Raw genomic sequence first — 17,180 nt, 5'->3', positions numbered from 1 at the left:
ACAAATTTCGATTTATCAAACGATTAAAGTGAATTGGTACAGAAAAGCCCATCAGCACGAGCGGGCACGATCATAAGGGAGTTTTCAAAAGGACCTAATGGACTTTCCTCGACCGATTCTTCGTTATTTATTCAATCTAGGGTCTTTGCTGCTTTGTTTGTTTGTTTGGCTGTTGCTGTTGTAGTGGATCCAGTATACCTTCAAATGCAAACCGACCAAGATCCCAGAAGAATCCTATATTTGCCTTCAGAGTGAAGACAGGTCTGTGGCAGATCAGGGATTTGACTGGAATGAAATGGGACCGGACGAGATCAGAAGGATTCTGAGTGGCTGGGACTGAGTCAAAGGCTGAAAGCCTCGCCTGAAGCCGGGAAGGTTTGGCCGGCTGCGAATGCGATGGCATTAAACCCGGGACTATCCTCCAGCAGCCTCTCTCTTTTGAAACCAAGCGGGCTAAGGATGCTTTGATGCTTCCACTGGCACCGGCCTCTTCCAACAAGAGGATAAAAGTGCCAGGTATCTGATCCTTCCCAACGATGGTGGCCGTCCCTAAACCACCCCGATTTCTAGATCCATTTCATTGTCGTTGTTGCTACTTCAAACAACTATTTTGTCAGGGAGAATTTCCCCCTAGTGTTAAAGCTCGTTCAAGACTGGGGAATAACCCCACGTTGGCATCAGTGGGCCTTCTTTGGTAGGCAGATGCGGATGTGTAACCGTCGGAGGGCCGGGATCGGGGCCCAATACCGCCGTGTGCTCCGTTCTGCTGCTTCTGAAATACGAGATTCCCCACTGCTCTGCGAAGGCAGCGTGAACAGCGGAGGCAGAGCGAGGGAGCAAATAATGGTTAATTTTTAAAAAACAAAAATCCCGGTTTTGGACAAGGGGAATACTCCAGGCCTGATTTTCTTTCTGCTCAACTTTCCTCGTTTGAACGTGTCAAAGAAATTTACAAAGGCATCTACTTGAATCGCTTACACTGGGTATTTAAAAATACAAGGATTTATAATTGGGATCTCTCTCTCCCTCTGTCTCTCTCAAACTGTAATAAACATCTGGATAACTCTTTCAAATGCTAATGTGCCATCGACGTTCCGGAGCTGCCTTGGCAGAAGCGTTTCATCCGCCACTGGAGACGGAGGGGAAAAGGGGCTGGGAAGCGGAGCGGGGCGCCTGCTCCCGGAGGGGGGAGCCTCCGCACAGGAGGGTCGTCCCATAACGGGGCCCGGCTCTCGCAGCTCGCCTCGCCCCCGTTGCTTTTGCCCCCGTTCCACTTCTCCTCCTCACAGCGCGACACTTGCTGTAGAAAGGAGAAACCAAACAGGCTTTCCCTCTGCTTGAGACGGCCCCCTCTTCTCTCGCCCTGGGAAAGGCAGAGTTTTAAGAAGACCATGAGGATGGGGAGCAGTTAAAGAAACACGAGACCGCCCTTCGTCTTAGTCTCTCGCCATCCTGGTCTTCCCACCCAAACGCACCCGAACAAAAAGCAATCAATGAATAAAATAAGGTTGGCTTTACTGCTTCAAGACTGGGGTGGGAGAGGAGGTCTTTATTAGCAGGAATAGTGTTTTTGTTTTTTAAGTAGCAGCAGCAACAATGCTGATGCGGATGATGATAATACTACCAACCACAAGATGATAATACCAACCACAAGAGCAACAGCCACAATCGGAGTTAATCCCACCTGCCTTTCTCAAGTCTAGAGAAAGAGGGCAAATGGGGGGGGGGGCGGAGAGGAGGGCTAAGTCAAGAGGATGGGACTGGAAGAGCCAAATCCATCCGGAAGGCAACCCTCCTTGGGAAACCGATCGCGACTCAGAGAGGGAATTTTATTGTTGTGGCCAACCCAAGAAACCAGCCGAGGTGCCTGGCCACCTATTGGAAGGACAGGGAAAGCCCCGACCGAGCAATTCCCGCAGCAGGTTGTGCCTCTCTCCGCCTGCGCCTCCACCAGCCCTGAAAGATGCCCCAAACAAACCAGGCAGAGGAGCAGTTATGCTGGTTGGCGTCGCCACTTTAGCTCCGATGCGACACCCTCCCTCTTTCCCTCCTCCTCTGTGTTGGGTTCGCCTTTTCCTTGGCACAAACCCGCCCGAGTGGTGTAGTGCTGTGTCGGAGAGGGAGAGGGAAAGTCCCGGCCTTCCCTCAAGCCCCGCTTTGCCCGGAGATGCTCTGTCCCACGGGGCGACTTCCAGGTCTCGTTTGGCTGGGCGACGGTGGGCACAACACGTCTTCTTGGCTCAAAGCCACCCGCTTCTCCCCCTGAGTCTTAGGCAGACTGGGGAGAAATCCTGACCTCGCAACCTGGGGAGACTCGCTCCTCGGCTTTCACTCGCTCCTTTTATTCAGATGCTCCTTCTCTTTCTTCGGAAAGCTACTTGGACGGAGGGACCCGAAAGTCCCTGCCAGGGGGCTCTCCACAATGCCTCCAGCCTTTGAGCTCCTCCGAGGTCGATTTAAACAAATAAATTGCAGTTGAGCTGCAGGTCTGGGTAACCTTAAGCAGCGCTTCCACTCCCTTTTCGAAGGGAGCCTAAAACAAAAATAAATAAATAAGAAGACCCAAGCAAAATATAGCCAGCTCTGTTTGACCGTTTTTTAAGGAACCACGGTTGTAGTAAGAGAGCGAGAAAGCATAGCTGGAAAGTCGTGCGCTCCTCGCTTCTCAAGACCAACAAGATTCTCAACTCAAATCAGCCAAACGACCGTGTGTGTGTGTGTGTGTGTGTGTGTGTGTGTTGGTACAAAACTGACGTCGTTTGCACCGGGTTTGCTCTCAGTAGAGACGAAGCAACCGTTTGCATGCCACTAATAAATGGATGGCTTTTCTGCGTAAATAGGACTGGGTGTGGCACTTGATCTGACATGGACTTTTTAAAGCGCCCCTCCACCCCAAATCTGTCTATGGGACTCTTGCTCCCTCTCCCCGGACCCATTTCTTCTTGGGGAAGGGTAGCTAAGCCCCATGACCCCTAGTGGGGTTTCCCTCCAAATCCTTCCCGGGCTTGGTTCCCGCCAGAAGGGCGAGCAAGCTTTTTGCCGCCCAGATCCTCCGTTCCCCGTGCCTCCTCTCCCCACCCCAAGCCTTGCCAACTTCGATGCCCCATCGGAACAAGCGGGGTCCAGTGTCACTGGCCCTGGTCCCGGCGGCACAGAGGCCGAGGGGGTTCTTGCCTGCTGTCTGCACCACCGATCTCGCCTCCGCGCGCCTTTGCGTTTCCTTGGCTCTTTTTGTCTCTCCCCCTTCTCTCCTTAGCCTTTTAAATAAAAACAAACTTCCCTTCATTGATGGTCTCCCTTTCCCTGTTCCCTCCTGCAACCTGCTAATTTCACACCGGAGCGCCCTTGTTTCCGGGCTCGGGGGAAGCGAGGGAGAGAGAGAGAAAACAACAATAGTGCAATGATCCAAAATGATACAGTCGAATTATAGCAATTAGAGTTCTACTTGGAGGAGAAAACCTTGCTGAGATCAGCCAAACAAACGGATGCCTTGTAAGGATAACAAGTTTTGGGGAGTGACAGGCAGCGCTGAGAAAGGCAGCAGGGCGCCCGCAGGCAGGTTTCCTTCACACCCCCAGCTCCGCTTTCCTCTTCCTTCCAATCTGCCGGGATTCGCCTCATGGAATGGGGCTTCCCACTTCAGCTCCCCCCTAATATGCTGACAGGAGGCAGGGAAACGGGATCCCTTCTTCTCTCCTCCCTTCCACCCTTCTTCTCTCCCACCCTCCTCTCCCGTTGTACTTGGCAGGGCGCCCCTGCTTCCCCGCGGAAGCTGGCAAACGAGGCGAGCATCCGTGCGCCTCGCTCTCCGGCGGGGCCAGGATGTGTCCGAGCGGGTCGCGGAAAAGCAGCGGCGTGGAAAGCCAAGCCTCGGCTGGGCCCAGCGCACTGAAAGCATGTCAGTGATACGGAATGGCATAGATCACCTTGCAAGTTGCAAGCCCAACTATGCAACCCCCTATCCATCTAGCGACCGATCTCTCACTTATATCGCAATGCGCTTCACAGCAAACGGATTCTGGGCTAGTGGGGGGAGCCTTCGTGATTTTAATGCGGTTTTAGACAGGCCTCTCTTGTCGGATGGTGAGAAGAAGCGAGGCCTGAACTTTGAGTTAGGCTAGACCTCTTCACCGCTTGCCTCTGGAACAGGTTGGGTCGAAACCTAGGGGGGGGGGGGCTTCCAGGGAAAGTTGGGTAGTGCTGAGCTCTGATCAAAAAGCTCTCCAAACCGTCCTCAGTCGTAACCGACTGAGCACTACTTGCTTCCGAAGGATTCCAGCATGATAGATCCAGGTCAAGTGCGCAGCAGGTCTCAGCGTGACACCCCCGGCTCCGGTGGGGGCTCACTTTCCTCCTGGGAAAGTATTTCCCCTTTTGCTCCTTGGACCAAGCCTGAAGGAGTGGCGATGCCGTTGGGAATGTGAGGCCTTGGGGTACCTCGGAGCGCCCTTCCTACTTGACGATGTACGGACTGCTGTCGGAGACGGGGAAGAGAACGGGCTCCACTGGAGTACCGAGTGGACCGGATGCCTGAGCTATAGGTGTTTCCAGGCCCCTCGTTTACACCAGGGGCATGGAGGGTGGCAGTGGAGCGAAGGAAAGGAGAGGGATGTAGCCGGGGTGCCAATGGCTTTGCACTTGTAAGAGGGATCAATAAAGTCCACGTGCAGAGGGAGGGGTGTTATGACTCCGGAATGGTACCGGACTGCTTTTCCTCCGTAATTCCAAGCACATCGGTCCACTCTAAACAATACAGGACTATGCCTGCCTGCCATTCTCAGTGCAGCCCAGTCCCTTTCCATTCCACTTTACGCACCAGAACCATGGGCATAGCCAAGGGGGAGGCAAGGAGGGGCGCTGCACCCCAAAATAAACTCCCCCAATAAAAATACACAGCAAACTGAGGTTCTGCCCCCCCCATCCTGGCTTCGCTCATTACCAAATCCATGATCTATCCCATTTAAGCATCGTTATTCCACTCAATACATCTTCATTTCTCGCTCGTTCCAACCCGAGCAATCTCAGACAATTGTCACTCCATTCTAGACACTTTTATGCCGGGATCTTTCCTCGCTGCTTTGCTGCGGTTTTAGTCTTCGGAGCGCTTTCCTTCCTCTGCGAGCTTTTCAGTGGGATCAAAGAGGCCCGCAGTTTAACACGAGGGCCGTTCCATTAAGCCTCCCTTTCCGTGTTGCTTTGCGCTTGCCTGGATCAACTTTATTGCCCGTGTTCGCTTTTAATACGGAATGGAAAACACCTTTGGGACCTTTCCGTGGTCCAGTTTTTAGAGGTCCGGGCGTTTCTTAGATGCAGGCGTAGAAAGGGCCCACGCGCAGCCTTCGCGATTTCATTGCAACGCCGCTCTTTTATGTAGCCACTGCAAATGTTCCAGTTTCTTTCATGTTCATTTAATTTTTCCTAGCACCTCGTTTAGTATCACCTCCCTTCCTCCCCAGCCCCACGTGCCCCTTTTAGAAACCCCAAACAGTGTTCCATATTGTGCTTCTGCTGAAACTAAGAGCGCGGATCCTCTGTAAATCACGTGTCAATTGCCCTCCTGCAGGACCGGGGGCAGTGGGGACTCCCCAGCGCCTGGTTCCGTCGCTTTCGGCCAGGAGGAGATTTGTTCGCCCTCCAGTGGACGCGCAGAACTCCAACCTTCCAATCTTGTCGCGTTCTTATAGGACGGAAGTAAACCCCGGTGGCTTTGTCTGGAGAAAGAATAAAAGGCAGGAGATGAGACAGAAGCCAGTTTTAACATGTCTATTAGGCTGCTTGCTTGCCTAAGGGTTGCCGTGTCAGTTCGAGTGGATGAGGATAAGGCAGGTTCAGATCCCTGCTTCTACATAAAGCTGATCTAATATTTCATTTTAACCTCCCCAAACGCTAGGAGTGAAAGTGAGATGTAGTTTGTTGCAGGAAAGCTAATAATCAAATTGTGTCTCAAGTAAGACTGGTATGTCTTTTACTGAAATCAAGGAATTCCTTATTTTCTAATTTGTTTGTTTCATATTAACCATTGTGATATAGCTGCTTTATAACAATGCAGGAGTCACTCCAAGAAAATGTTTGGACAATCGATTTCCTCCAGGAGCCCAACATTGCCATTCCCGGCTAAAACAAGTCTTCCCAATGTGCGTTGGTTGCCTTCTCCAGAGGCAAGTCTCCTTGCCTAATTCTCACAAAGTGGAGCGTCTCCTTCGTCGCCTAGACGCAGGAGGTCTTTCCCCGAAGGAACAGGCAAGGAAGAATTGCTTCTGAAGAAGGGGGGTATAGAACCCAAATGTGTTGGGCTCATTTCAATTAACTGTTTCCTAATACCTATTGAAGCCGTAACTCACCCACCCTAGTTAATGTTCAGAATTATCCTCTCTAAATCAATGGAAGCAACCCCCAGAATTTCTATGCAGAATTTCTATGCGGTGAGGGAGGGAAATACAAGACAGTATTGAATGCAGTCTGTGAACGCTCCATATATATGGCCAGTTCACTCATTCTACATGTTGAATTACCATTGTCATAAACAATTTAGGCTGGTGTTTTATGTGCTTGCTTAAGGTCTTAAAGGTGACTGGGCTGTGGTGGAGATGATACTGCATTGGTTCTTACAAGGTGTAAAGTGTAGCTGCAACAAACACTTCAAATGCACTGTTTCATTTTAATTTTATTTTGACATTTAATGCTGATTCTGCCCAAGCCTGGGGTTTTGAACCTTGCTGTTAATTTTAGTCCCATTCTCCAAACTGGCTTGTGATTGGCAACAGTTGTCCCTTCATGTAGTTTATGTTCTATGGGGCTTGAGGTACCAGATGTAATAGAATTGGGCTTGTCTAGCAATGGCAGATTTGTCTGGGGGAGGGCCAGAAGCTACACATTTGAATATTAGTACTAGAGATCTCATCTCAAACTTGGGGGGGGGGGGAGGCCAGTGTTTGTGCTACCTCTAGCTCTTTAAACAAAGAGAAAAAAATTGTGGGGAGACATAAAGGAGGAGAGGGATTTTTGGTTTCTAAAGAGCTAAAGGAGGGTCTAGAGGTGGACCAAGAAATTAAATGGAAAAGGACATGGAGAGAACACAAGCCTCTGGAAAACAGGCACTGAAAAAGAAGCATTTGATATGCCTTCGCATCTCAAACGTTTTTGAAGACAGGTTTATTTCCATCTCTATGGTGAGCTAATTGTATAATAGACCAAGTAATTATATAATTTATTTCCTATTCCTGTTTTAAATATCTCAAGGAATTGGGATGCTGCCTTTGGGGAGAGTGCAAAGAGTAAGGCATAAAGGTTATAGCTAATGAGCTATCTGTAATGAAACACTGTTTGTGTTTGTGTGTGTGTGTGAGGTTACAAGTCTTAAACATGGTTCCCAATGGTGCAAGTAAGCCTGAAAAAGAAATGAGTAGATTTACTGTTATGTTGCCTGAAGTATACTTTCTTGATAAATCCTTGGCTCTCAATACAGAGCTTCCCAGGAAAATCCACCATAGGTAACAAGTTGATGAAGACATGTACTATATTGCTTGCAATACTAAGGCCTCATTCAAACTGTGGCCCTTTTCAAACAACCTGGTACAGTGGTACCTTGGGTTAAGTACTTAATTCGTTCCGGAGGTCTGTTCTTAACCTGAAACTGTTCTTAACCTGAAGCACCACTTTAGCTAATGGGGCCTCCCGCTGCTGCTGCGCCGCCGGAGTGCTATTTCTGTTCTCATCCTGAAGCAAAGTTCTAAATCTGAAGCACTATTTCTGGGTTAGCGGAGTCTGTAACCTGAAGCGTATGTAACCTGAAGTGTATGTAACCCGAGGTACCACTGTATAGGGCTATAATGGGACGCAGGTGGCACTGTGGTTTGAACCACTGAGCCTAGGGCTTGCCGATCGGAAGGTTGGTGGTTCGAATCCCCACGACGGGATGAGCTCCCATTGCTCGGGCCCAGCTCCTGCCAACCTAGCAGTTCGAAAGCACGTCAAAGTGCAAGTAGATAAATAGGTACCGCTCTGGCGGGAAGGTAAACGGCGTTTCCGTGTGCTGCTCTGGTTTTGCCAGAAGCGGCTTAGTCATGCTGGCCACATGACCCGGAAAAACTGTCTGCAGACAAATGTCGGCTCCCTTGGCCAGCAAAGCGAGATGAGTGCTGCAACCCCAGAGTCATTCGCGACTGGACTTAACTGTCAGGGGTCCTTTACCATTTTATGGGGCCATAACAGCTTCATAAGAGCCGGTCCCCTTTCTAGTCATTTTGAACATCTTCAAATGGGAGAGAGTGAAGGTGTGTTTGCCATGCTGGCTGGGCAGTTGGAATCCAACAACCTCTGGAAGGCCACAGGTTAGACACGCCTGCTTGTAGACAGCCCCCTCACATTACTGCAACCTTTCCCCTTTATATTGGTCAATGTGACTGTTTGATGTCATATTGACCAATATAAAGTCCAGCTGTTATTAACTGTCTCTTCGAGTTTATTTCCCCTCTTGACATTGTTTTGATCTTCTTTAAGACAACCAATTTAAAAGGAAAAATCTGTTGTGTTGAAGATATTGTGATAAATATTAATGTAAAAATTAAGGTTCCCCCACCCCCTCCTCCAGATTCAGGAGGTGTGATTCAAGTTTATATTAGTAGAAAAAAGGAGTTACAGAGGTTATAAGTGATGTTCCCAAGAAAATACTTTCCTAGATGATGAAGATGAGAAGTCGTAGTATTAATAATAGTATTAGTAGTATTTCCAACCCACCCTTCACTATAAGGGCTGGTTACAGCAATTTTAAAATACAATGTTTAAAACAAATTATACTGCTTGAATGCAGGGCTGGCCCAAGACATGTTGGCACCTAAGGCAAACCACAAAATGGTGCCCTTCTAGGGAAGAAAGGGTGACTGAAGATCTATATCAGCAACAAGGGGGGAGGGCAATAAAGACTTACCGTACACCAGGAACAAGTGTGGAAGGAGACCAGCAGTTTCTCCTATTTGCCAAGTGGCCACTGTAGAGGCGGCATGGGGAGGCGGAGGCAGCAGATCTGAACCTTTAAGGAGCGCTACACAGCTGTTGCTGCTACTTCACTAGCAGCAGTGGGTGATGCATTATTTGGAGGCCCAATCTGCTGCCCTTGTGGATCCTGAGGCCTGAGGTGGTCACCTCAACTTGCCTCATGGGTGAGCTGGCCCTGCTTCAATGTCAGATACTTTAGATTGTGGTCCTGTAAACACTTACTTGGGGATAAGTCCTACTGAATGAAATGGGCTTACTTCTGAGTAGACATTCATAGGATTTCACTGTTAGTGGATGGCCTAAAGTAAACTACCCTAAGAGAGATATATCGACATTGAATTGCCCACAGGCTCAGCTTTCTCCTTTCCAAACTATGTTCTTTACATGGCTCTTCTGTGACCTATTGCATCACCTTCCAAATCCTTTTTGCTTTAAGCTTCTTTATAACACTACTTCTGATCTCCATTTACTCGTGATATTGTTCCCTGCACTCTCTTGACAATTCCTGGGTCTTTGTCTGCTTTCTTTGTAGCTGTCATAGTTATCTCTCATATGTTTGTGATAGGGGAATTTTTTACTATTACAGGTTATAAGACAAGGATGTTTGCTGTCACCCCACTTATTTACACACTGCATAGAGCCTTTGGTGATTTCAAATGGAAGTAATCCAAAAATCAAGGGCATTTCTGCAGGAGATGAAGAATTAAAAAAATGCTGTATGCCAATAATCTTTTAGATATTGGCATTTAACTAAATATAGTAAGATCTCAGTGTATGAAAAACAAGGGATGGGGAAGCAGATTTGTTTGGAATGTAACATATTTGGGTGAAGAAGGAAATCATTAAATATTTACGAATCTTTTATGAAACTTGCTCAATAATCATCTCTCAGTTGTCACTGGAGCCCTAATAGCTATGGTGGGTTTTTCTTTTTTGGGGGGAAGGCAACTACTGTACATAAAGGCACATTCCCAGCCACATCAAGACGGGGGACGGGGGACGGGGGGGGGGGACGGGACTTGTGTAAGAACTTGTGTAAGGATGCCACCATTTGCATCACACCAGTTAAATGTGCATATAAGTTGCAATGACATATGTACGGCCATCCTATGTATTTGTGAACTGTGATGCAAACTTGTGCATGATTACTCAGACATACACCCTGTTGTATGTACATAGGACTCACTGATTATGCACATACATTTATAGGTGTCTGTCACATTGCCCACTTACAGTGGTGACCATGGGCATACTATCCTCTTGAGACATGCAGGTGCAAAGCAGCTATGCAAGGCTCTTACCATGTGGAAAAACCTGTCTGCTCTATTAAAAAGTAAAAACTGAAGCCTAATTCGATAACAGTAGAATTAGAATCACTTAATCCACCCCTGCTCTACATCAGGCTTCCTCAACCTCAGCCCTCCAAATGTTTTTGGCCTACAACTCCCATGATCCCTAGCTAGCAGGACCAGTGGTCAGGGATGATGGGAATTGTAGTCCCAAAACATCTGGAGGGTTGAGGTTGAGGAAGCCTGCTCTACATAATTGTTGCAATACAAATCTCTGCTTGCAATCCAACAACTACCAAAGAAGATGGGAAAGTGATCTGAAATGATGTGATAATGTAAAGCTGTCTTGGTTGTGTATGATTTTCTGCAAGAAAAGAAGCGCCTTGCTTAAAATTCCATTTTATTTTAAATACATTGTGTTTATCATTTCTAAGACACTTCTTAAAAGTTGCCGAGTTATAATGCCTCAATACATTTGGGAAAAGAACACGCATGAAGATTTTTGAACAAAGGCTAGTGAATAGTGGACTGTCATCTCCAAATATTACGACTTCATACTATTCTGTCCAGTTATTATGGCTAGTGTGTCTTAATATTTTTAAGCATTAAACATTTAAAAGAAATAAAATATTTTCAGCAAGCTTGGGTTCTAAAATCTCTCAAACCGTTCAGCTATTATGATTCTTGAAGCTTTGCTTTTCATGATATTACTGATGCCAACATCTTTGTTCGGGATGAACCAAAACTACCGGTACTCTGTGTTTGAATTTGTCAACCCATTTCCCAAAATACCTCTTCAGTTTTGACACCCCTAATGGAATTTTGTCCATTAAATTTTTGAATTGTGTACTCAGACTTCCCTCATCATCAGATGACTTTCTGTTTTAGGTGAAGTCCCTTTACTGTGTGGAAGTTGACTATATTCATGAGTGTGATTTTATTCACTATAAGTTCCCTATATATACAGATTTTCATATGATTATGGAAACATCTGAAATTTCAGCACATCCCTAATTTTTATTCATGTTTAGGGAGGCCCTCATTTTCAGTACTGTGTGCTAATAACACTGAATTGTTGAATGCTGTTTCACTTCTTACCTATTTGCATCTGTGTGCTGCCCTTGCCCAAACTCTTCATAGTTTAATTCCATATACCGGTAATATCTCTGACAGGGACGCGGGTGGCGCTGTGGGTAAAAGCCTCAGCACCTAGGGCTTGCCGATCGAAAGGTCGGCGGTTCAAATCCCCGCGGCGGGGTGCGCTCCCGCTGCTCGGTCCCAGCGCCTGCCAACCTAGCAGTTCGAAAGCACCCCCGGATGCAAGTAGATAAATAGGGACCGCTTACTAGCGGGAAGGTAAACGGCGTTTCTGTGTGCTGCGCTGGCTCGCCAGATGCAGCTTTGTCACGCTGGCCACATGACCCGGAAGTGTCTCCGGACAGCGCTGGCCCCTGGCCTCTTGAGTGAGATGGGCGCACAACCCCAGAGTCTGTCAAGACTGACCCGTACGGGCAGGGGTTCCTTTACCTTTACCTTTTATCTCTGACCCTTTTATCCACCTAGTCTTTGGCTGATTCATATAGGTCCTCTTGCCTTTCTTATGTTCTCCTCACTCTTCCCCCCTCCATGTCTTCTGTACCTTTATGATGAGACATTCCCACCCAAACATCTAAAACCCTTCATTTGTTGTCACATTGCCTTTTCAGCTTCTGATTTTATCCCCAGCAGTTCCATCAAGACAGTTGCTCAACTGGGAGTCACGAGTTTTGCCATCATCATGATTACTGAGGAGGTTGGCTCATTTAATGCTAAATTTCAAATGGTCTTTGCTGTCATATATGCCAACCAGAATGGGGCGAACAATTCAGAACAAATAATTTATTTGTCAAATGTATTCACTTCCATTACTCATGGGACATCTATGAGCAAAACAGTGTTTTCTCTCAAATATTTACTGCTTCTAATTTATTGTATTCCTCAGTTACTTTTCCCATCTCCCTAATATATTTAAGGCTTATGGTTTGTTTGAATAGGCACCTCTGGAAAGTCTGAAGTTCTTCCTTTAGGACTCAGGCAGAATAGATGTTGAAACTGAATGTCCTTGCACAAAGGTGCTCAGTTGCAAAGCTTCCTGAGGTTTCCTAATGATCTTTTATACATGTAAACTGCTTAGAAGCCACCTTGGCAATTAAGCAGCCTCTGACCCTGTCTCTCAAATAAATATGAGAGCAGATCACTTGCATGCACTCTAACATGAGTTTGGAAAGGGCTGTATGGTCAGCTGTTAATTATTTAGGTAAGGTTCATCACCAGAGGTGGCTATGAATGATTGTGCATGAGATATTTCCATTCAGACAACTGTGAATGAGATCCAAGTTGTTCCTCCTGGCATCATTGTATCATGGTTCTCTATTTTATTCTCCTTACAATGTTCATGAGACAGTGGCAGCTGGTTCTTTTCCTTGTGTACCCAACTACGAAGGGTAGCTAAGCAGCGGTAGTAAAATCTGGGAGACAGGAGAGGTTAGGAACATGGCACAGCTAGGAATAATGCCTGTGTATCACACCTGAAGACAATATAGCAGCCTAAAAGCCTTGTCAGATGTGTGCCTGGAAAAAATTCACTGCTATGCGCAGTATTCAACAATTCACTACTATGGGCAATATTTAATAAAATAACTTCCGCTTGCAAAACATGACTTTCACCCTCTCCGCTCACACCCTCCCAAATCTACTCCAGAGGATGAGGAGATCCCTGAAACACATTTAGGGGGCACACAAGAGGATGAGAGAGGGAAAGTGTTCCATAGAGTATGGAGAAACCCTTGTGCTGATGGAATGTTTGCCTTAGCTCTACGTTGGATTTCACCCTAAGTTTATTTGAGGAAAAGCAGCAAGATTGAGCTTAGCTTCACACATTGCAGAGAGTGTAGCCACATTGCATATGTTTCCATAGATGTTTGTAAATCTGAATGTTTATGCTTAGCATAAGCTATATGGATATATCCTACAAAGTAACAGCTGATGATGACTTTTAGATATCTGCTGGAAAGCTGTAGTTCCATAATTAAGAAGAGTAGTTCCATCGTCTTGCACTGAAAATACTAGTTCTATTTCAGAGTTCTTGGAGTATAGCTTTGGAGAATAAACTGAAGGCAATTTCAGATAGGACAGCTGTTAATGGCTGAGAGACCTTGCTCCCTGGAAAGTGGAGTCCCCCAAGAATTGGTACTGTGACCAGTGATTTTAAAGTTGTTTATAAATGAGTAGAGTTAGGAATGAGCAGTGAGGTGGCAAAATTTCTTGATATGACCAAATTGTTCATGGTGGTTAAAACAAAAAGGGATTGTGCTGCATTCCAAAAGGATCTCTGAAAAAATGGACAATAGACTAACAAATGTAATTCAATGTAAGCAAGGGTAAAGTGAGGTACCATTGGGGCAAAAAGATCCTAATTTCACGTATATGTTAATGCAGTCTGAACTAGTGGTGACTGACCATGAATGAGACCTTGGGGTATAGTGGAGAGCAACGTCAACACAGGGTGTGTTAGTTGTGCAAAAGGTGAATTCCATGTTAGGAATAATTTGGAAAGGGAATGAAAACTAAACTTCCAATATCATTATGCTGTTGTATACATCCATAGGAATGCGGGTGGCGCTGTGGGTTAAACCACAGAGCCTAGGACTTGCCGATCAGAAGGTCGGCGGTTTGAATCCCTGCGAAGGGGTGAGCTCCCGTTGCTCAGTCCCTGCTCCTGCCAACCTAGCAGTTCGAAAGCACGTCAAAGTGCAAGTAGATAAATAGGTACTGCTCCGGTGGGAAGGTAAATGGCGTTTCCGTGCGCTGCTCTGGTTCGCCAGAAGCAGCTTAGTCATGTTGGCCACATTACCTGGAAGCTGTACATCGGCTCCCTCGGCCAATAAAGCGAGATGAGCACCGCAACCCCAGAGTCAGCCACGACTGGACCTAATGGTCAGGGGTCCCTTTACCTTTACCTTTATACATCTCTAGTGAGACCAAATACAGAATACAGAGAACAGTTCTGGTCACTTCTCTTCAAAAATGGATATTATAGATCTGGAAACAGTTCAAAAGAGGACAAGCAAGAAATTGGGGCAACTCCCGTATGAGGAAATTTGGCAACATATGGGCCTTTTTAGTCTTGGGAAAAGTAAGGGCGGGGGACATGCTAGAAGTGTATAGAATTATGCATGGTGTGGAGAAAGTAGATAGAAAGAAGTTTTCCCCCCTTTCTCATAGTAATAGAACATGTGGACATCCAAAGAAGCTGAATGTTAGAAGGTTCAGGACAACAATAAAAAGTACTTCACAAGGTGCATAGTTAAGCTATGGAATTCTCTCCCACTAGATGCAGTGATGGCCACCAATATGGATGGCTTAAAAAGAGAATTAGAGAAATTCATGGAGGGTAATACTATCAGTAGCTGCCAGCCATGATGGCCGTGTTCTAGCGCCACTCTTGGAAGCAGTATACTTCACCAGATGTGGGGAATCACAAATGGAAAGGGTGATGTTGCACTCAGGTCTTGCTTACAAACTTCCCATAGGCATCTGGTTGGCTAGTATGATAACATGGTGCTGATGTTGCAGCTACCCCAATCTCTGAGCAATGCAAAATTCTGTGGGAATGTTAAGGTAGGAGAGGATTGGTTCTTTTGATATCCCTCCTCACTCACACTAGTGAGTAAGCAGAGCACATTCCCTTTGCAACTTATTGGAAACAAGTTGACGATTTGTTAGTATCCTTTAATTAAGCAATCCAGTCTGGCTTGTCCAGTCTGGATTGTTTCTGGTAAGTTTCCCCTTTATTTTCCTCTTAAAATAATAATAACGCAACACAATAAGAATAACGTTTTACTCACATAAGCTCCATCCTATGTGAAGGGTGAGCTGTGCACTGGCTAAGAGTCAGTGGAGCAAGAGTCCAAGAGTAAGAGTAAGAGAGTAAGCGTCCAAGAGAGAGATGTTTGTGTGGCCAGCCCTTTAATTTGGTCAGCTAGAGTCACACCCATCTACCTGGTGACACACAGAGGGAGGAAGCTCCAGAGCAGGTATGAAAGGAAGTCCTCCCTGTCTGGAGCCACATTCCCCTGTGTATCCATTCTAGGCAACAGGAAAATGTTGTACTTGACTGCTCTAGTAATAATACACCCCACAGTTTCCAGGAGTTCCGGGTGCTTAACCAGGCCTTCTCAGTAGTGGTGCCCTCCCTGTGGAATGCCCTCCCTTCAGATGTCAAGGAGATAAAGAATTGCACAACTTTTAGAAGACATCTGAAAGCAGCCCGGTAATGTGAGGTTTTTAATGCTTGATGTTATTAGATATGCTGTAAGCAGCCCTCTAGACTCTGGATTTTGTCCTTCTAACTGTCTGATAGCTGAAGGAAGGGCTCCACACATTTGCCCTCTGGCACAGAGCCACTTCCTTTGTTCCCTTTGTTGTTGGCATCTATCTGTCTCGGGAGACAATGGAAGAATGCACCTTTGGTGGGACAGGTAAAGTTGGAGAGTTACAGCGCCTGCTGATACGGGAGAGACATGCTTTATTGCAGGTGGGGAAGATGAAGGCGTCTGGTTGTGTTGATGCATGTGTGTCATGGTGTTTCTTCTCTGTGTGCTCCTCCCAGCGGTCATTCCTCCTCTGGTCACCTGCCTGCCTGCCTCCAGGCAGTCTCTTCCCTTAACAACCCATCTTTAGTGGGTCATTACCAGGCTGGCTTGGCTATTTCAACAATTGAATCTGTGCTGGATCCAGGAATTAGAAGAGGGGCTCAGGCATATAGCCTACCCTTGCCTCCCAGCTCTTAACACTGAGCTAGATGGAACTTTCGTATATCTACTAGCAGGGTTTTCTTTCTGTTGCTTTTTCCTGTTTGCAAAAGACCCTCCCCACCCCTTTTTCAGATACATATTTTTGAAACTGACGATAGCACTGACTGCACAATTCTGTCTCATAGAAGATACAGTGGTACCTCAGGTTACATACGCTTCAGGTTACAGACTCTGCTAACCCAGAAATAGTGCTTCAGGTTAAGAACTTTGCTTCAGGATGAGAACAGAAACCGTGCTCCAGCGGTGCGGCAGCAGCAGAAGGCCCCATTAGCTAAAGTGGTGCTTCAGGTTAAGAACAGTTTCAGGTTAAGAACGGACCTCCGGAACGAATTAAGTACTTAACCTGAGGTACCACTGTACAGACAACAAACTTGATCCATGGTAGGTGTTTTTTTTTTTTAAAAAAGGTAATAGGGCCAAAAATCCTGAAATACAAACACACATTAAAAATAGTGCATAGCTGAGACCCTTACTTGTCTTTGTGTTTGGCTTTTTTGGGGTTCTAGGCTCTTTTGTAGGACTGAGCCTACATTTCTGTTAGATTGAGTAGGTTATCTAAGGGAGTTGCTTTATAAACTTTTTGAAAAGAGTTCAATCTTTAGCTAGCTGGTGCATTCCAACAGGCTATAACACAATGTATAACAGCTTCTTCATTAATGAGCCTTCCAGGTGTTTTAGATTTCAACTCTCATCAGGCAAGCTGGGCTGTCTGGGCTGATGGGAGTTCAAGATATCTAGAAGGCACCGGTTTGGGGAAGGCTGATGTGTAATCTGTGCTCTCTTCAGCTACAGAGGAGGCATATAAAGGTAAATAAAATAATCTCAATGATTAATTCTTTCTAGTGCAGTTAGTGGCATGTACTGGAAAAATAATTTACTTGACTACATAAAACTTAGGCTATGATCCTAAAATACTTTGAAGGAATTAATTTCCATTGAAATAATTGGGACTTGCATTTAAGTAAATGAATGAGGATTTGAGCTCATTTGAGTCTACTAACAACCACTGAGTTGAATGGGGCTTATTCCCATTTAAGCTTGA

At 46.2% G+C, this 17,180-nt stretch overlaps 1 long non-coding RNA gene across 1 annotated transcript in view; it reads left to right on the top strand.

Moving 5' to 3' along the window:
• LOC114596203 (uncharacterized) overlaps nucleotides 1–17,180 on the top strand; it is a 516,878-nt gene that overhangs the window by 9,139 nt on the left and 490,559 nt on the right. The window lies entirely within an intron of this gene.

Source organism: Podarcis muralis, chromosome 4, assembly GCF_964188315.1.
Source record: "Podarcis muralis chromosome 4, rPodMur119.hap1.1, whole genome shotgun sequence".
In the NCBI taxonomy this organism is placed as follows: Eukaryota; Metazoa; Chordata; class Lepidosauria; order Squamata; family Lacertidae; genus Podarcis; species Podarcis muralis.
The sequence above is the reverse complement of the archived record's forward strand: the minus strand, read 5'-3'. Positions and strand labels throughout refer to the sequence as shown.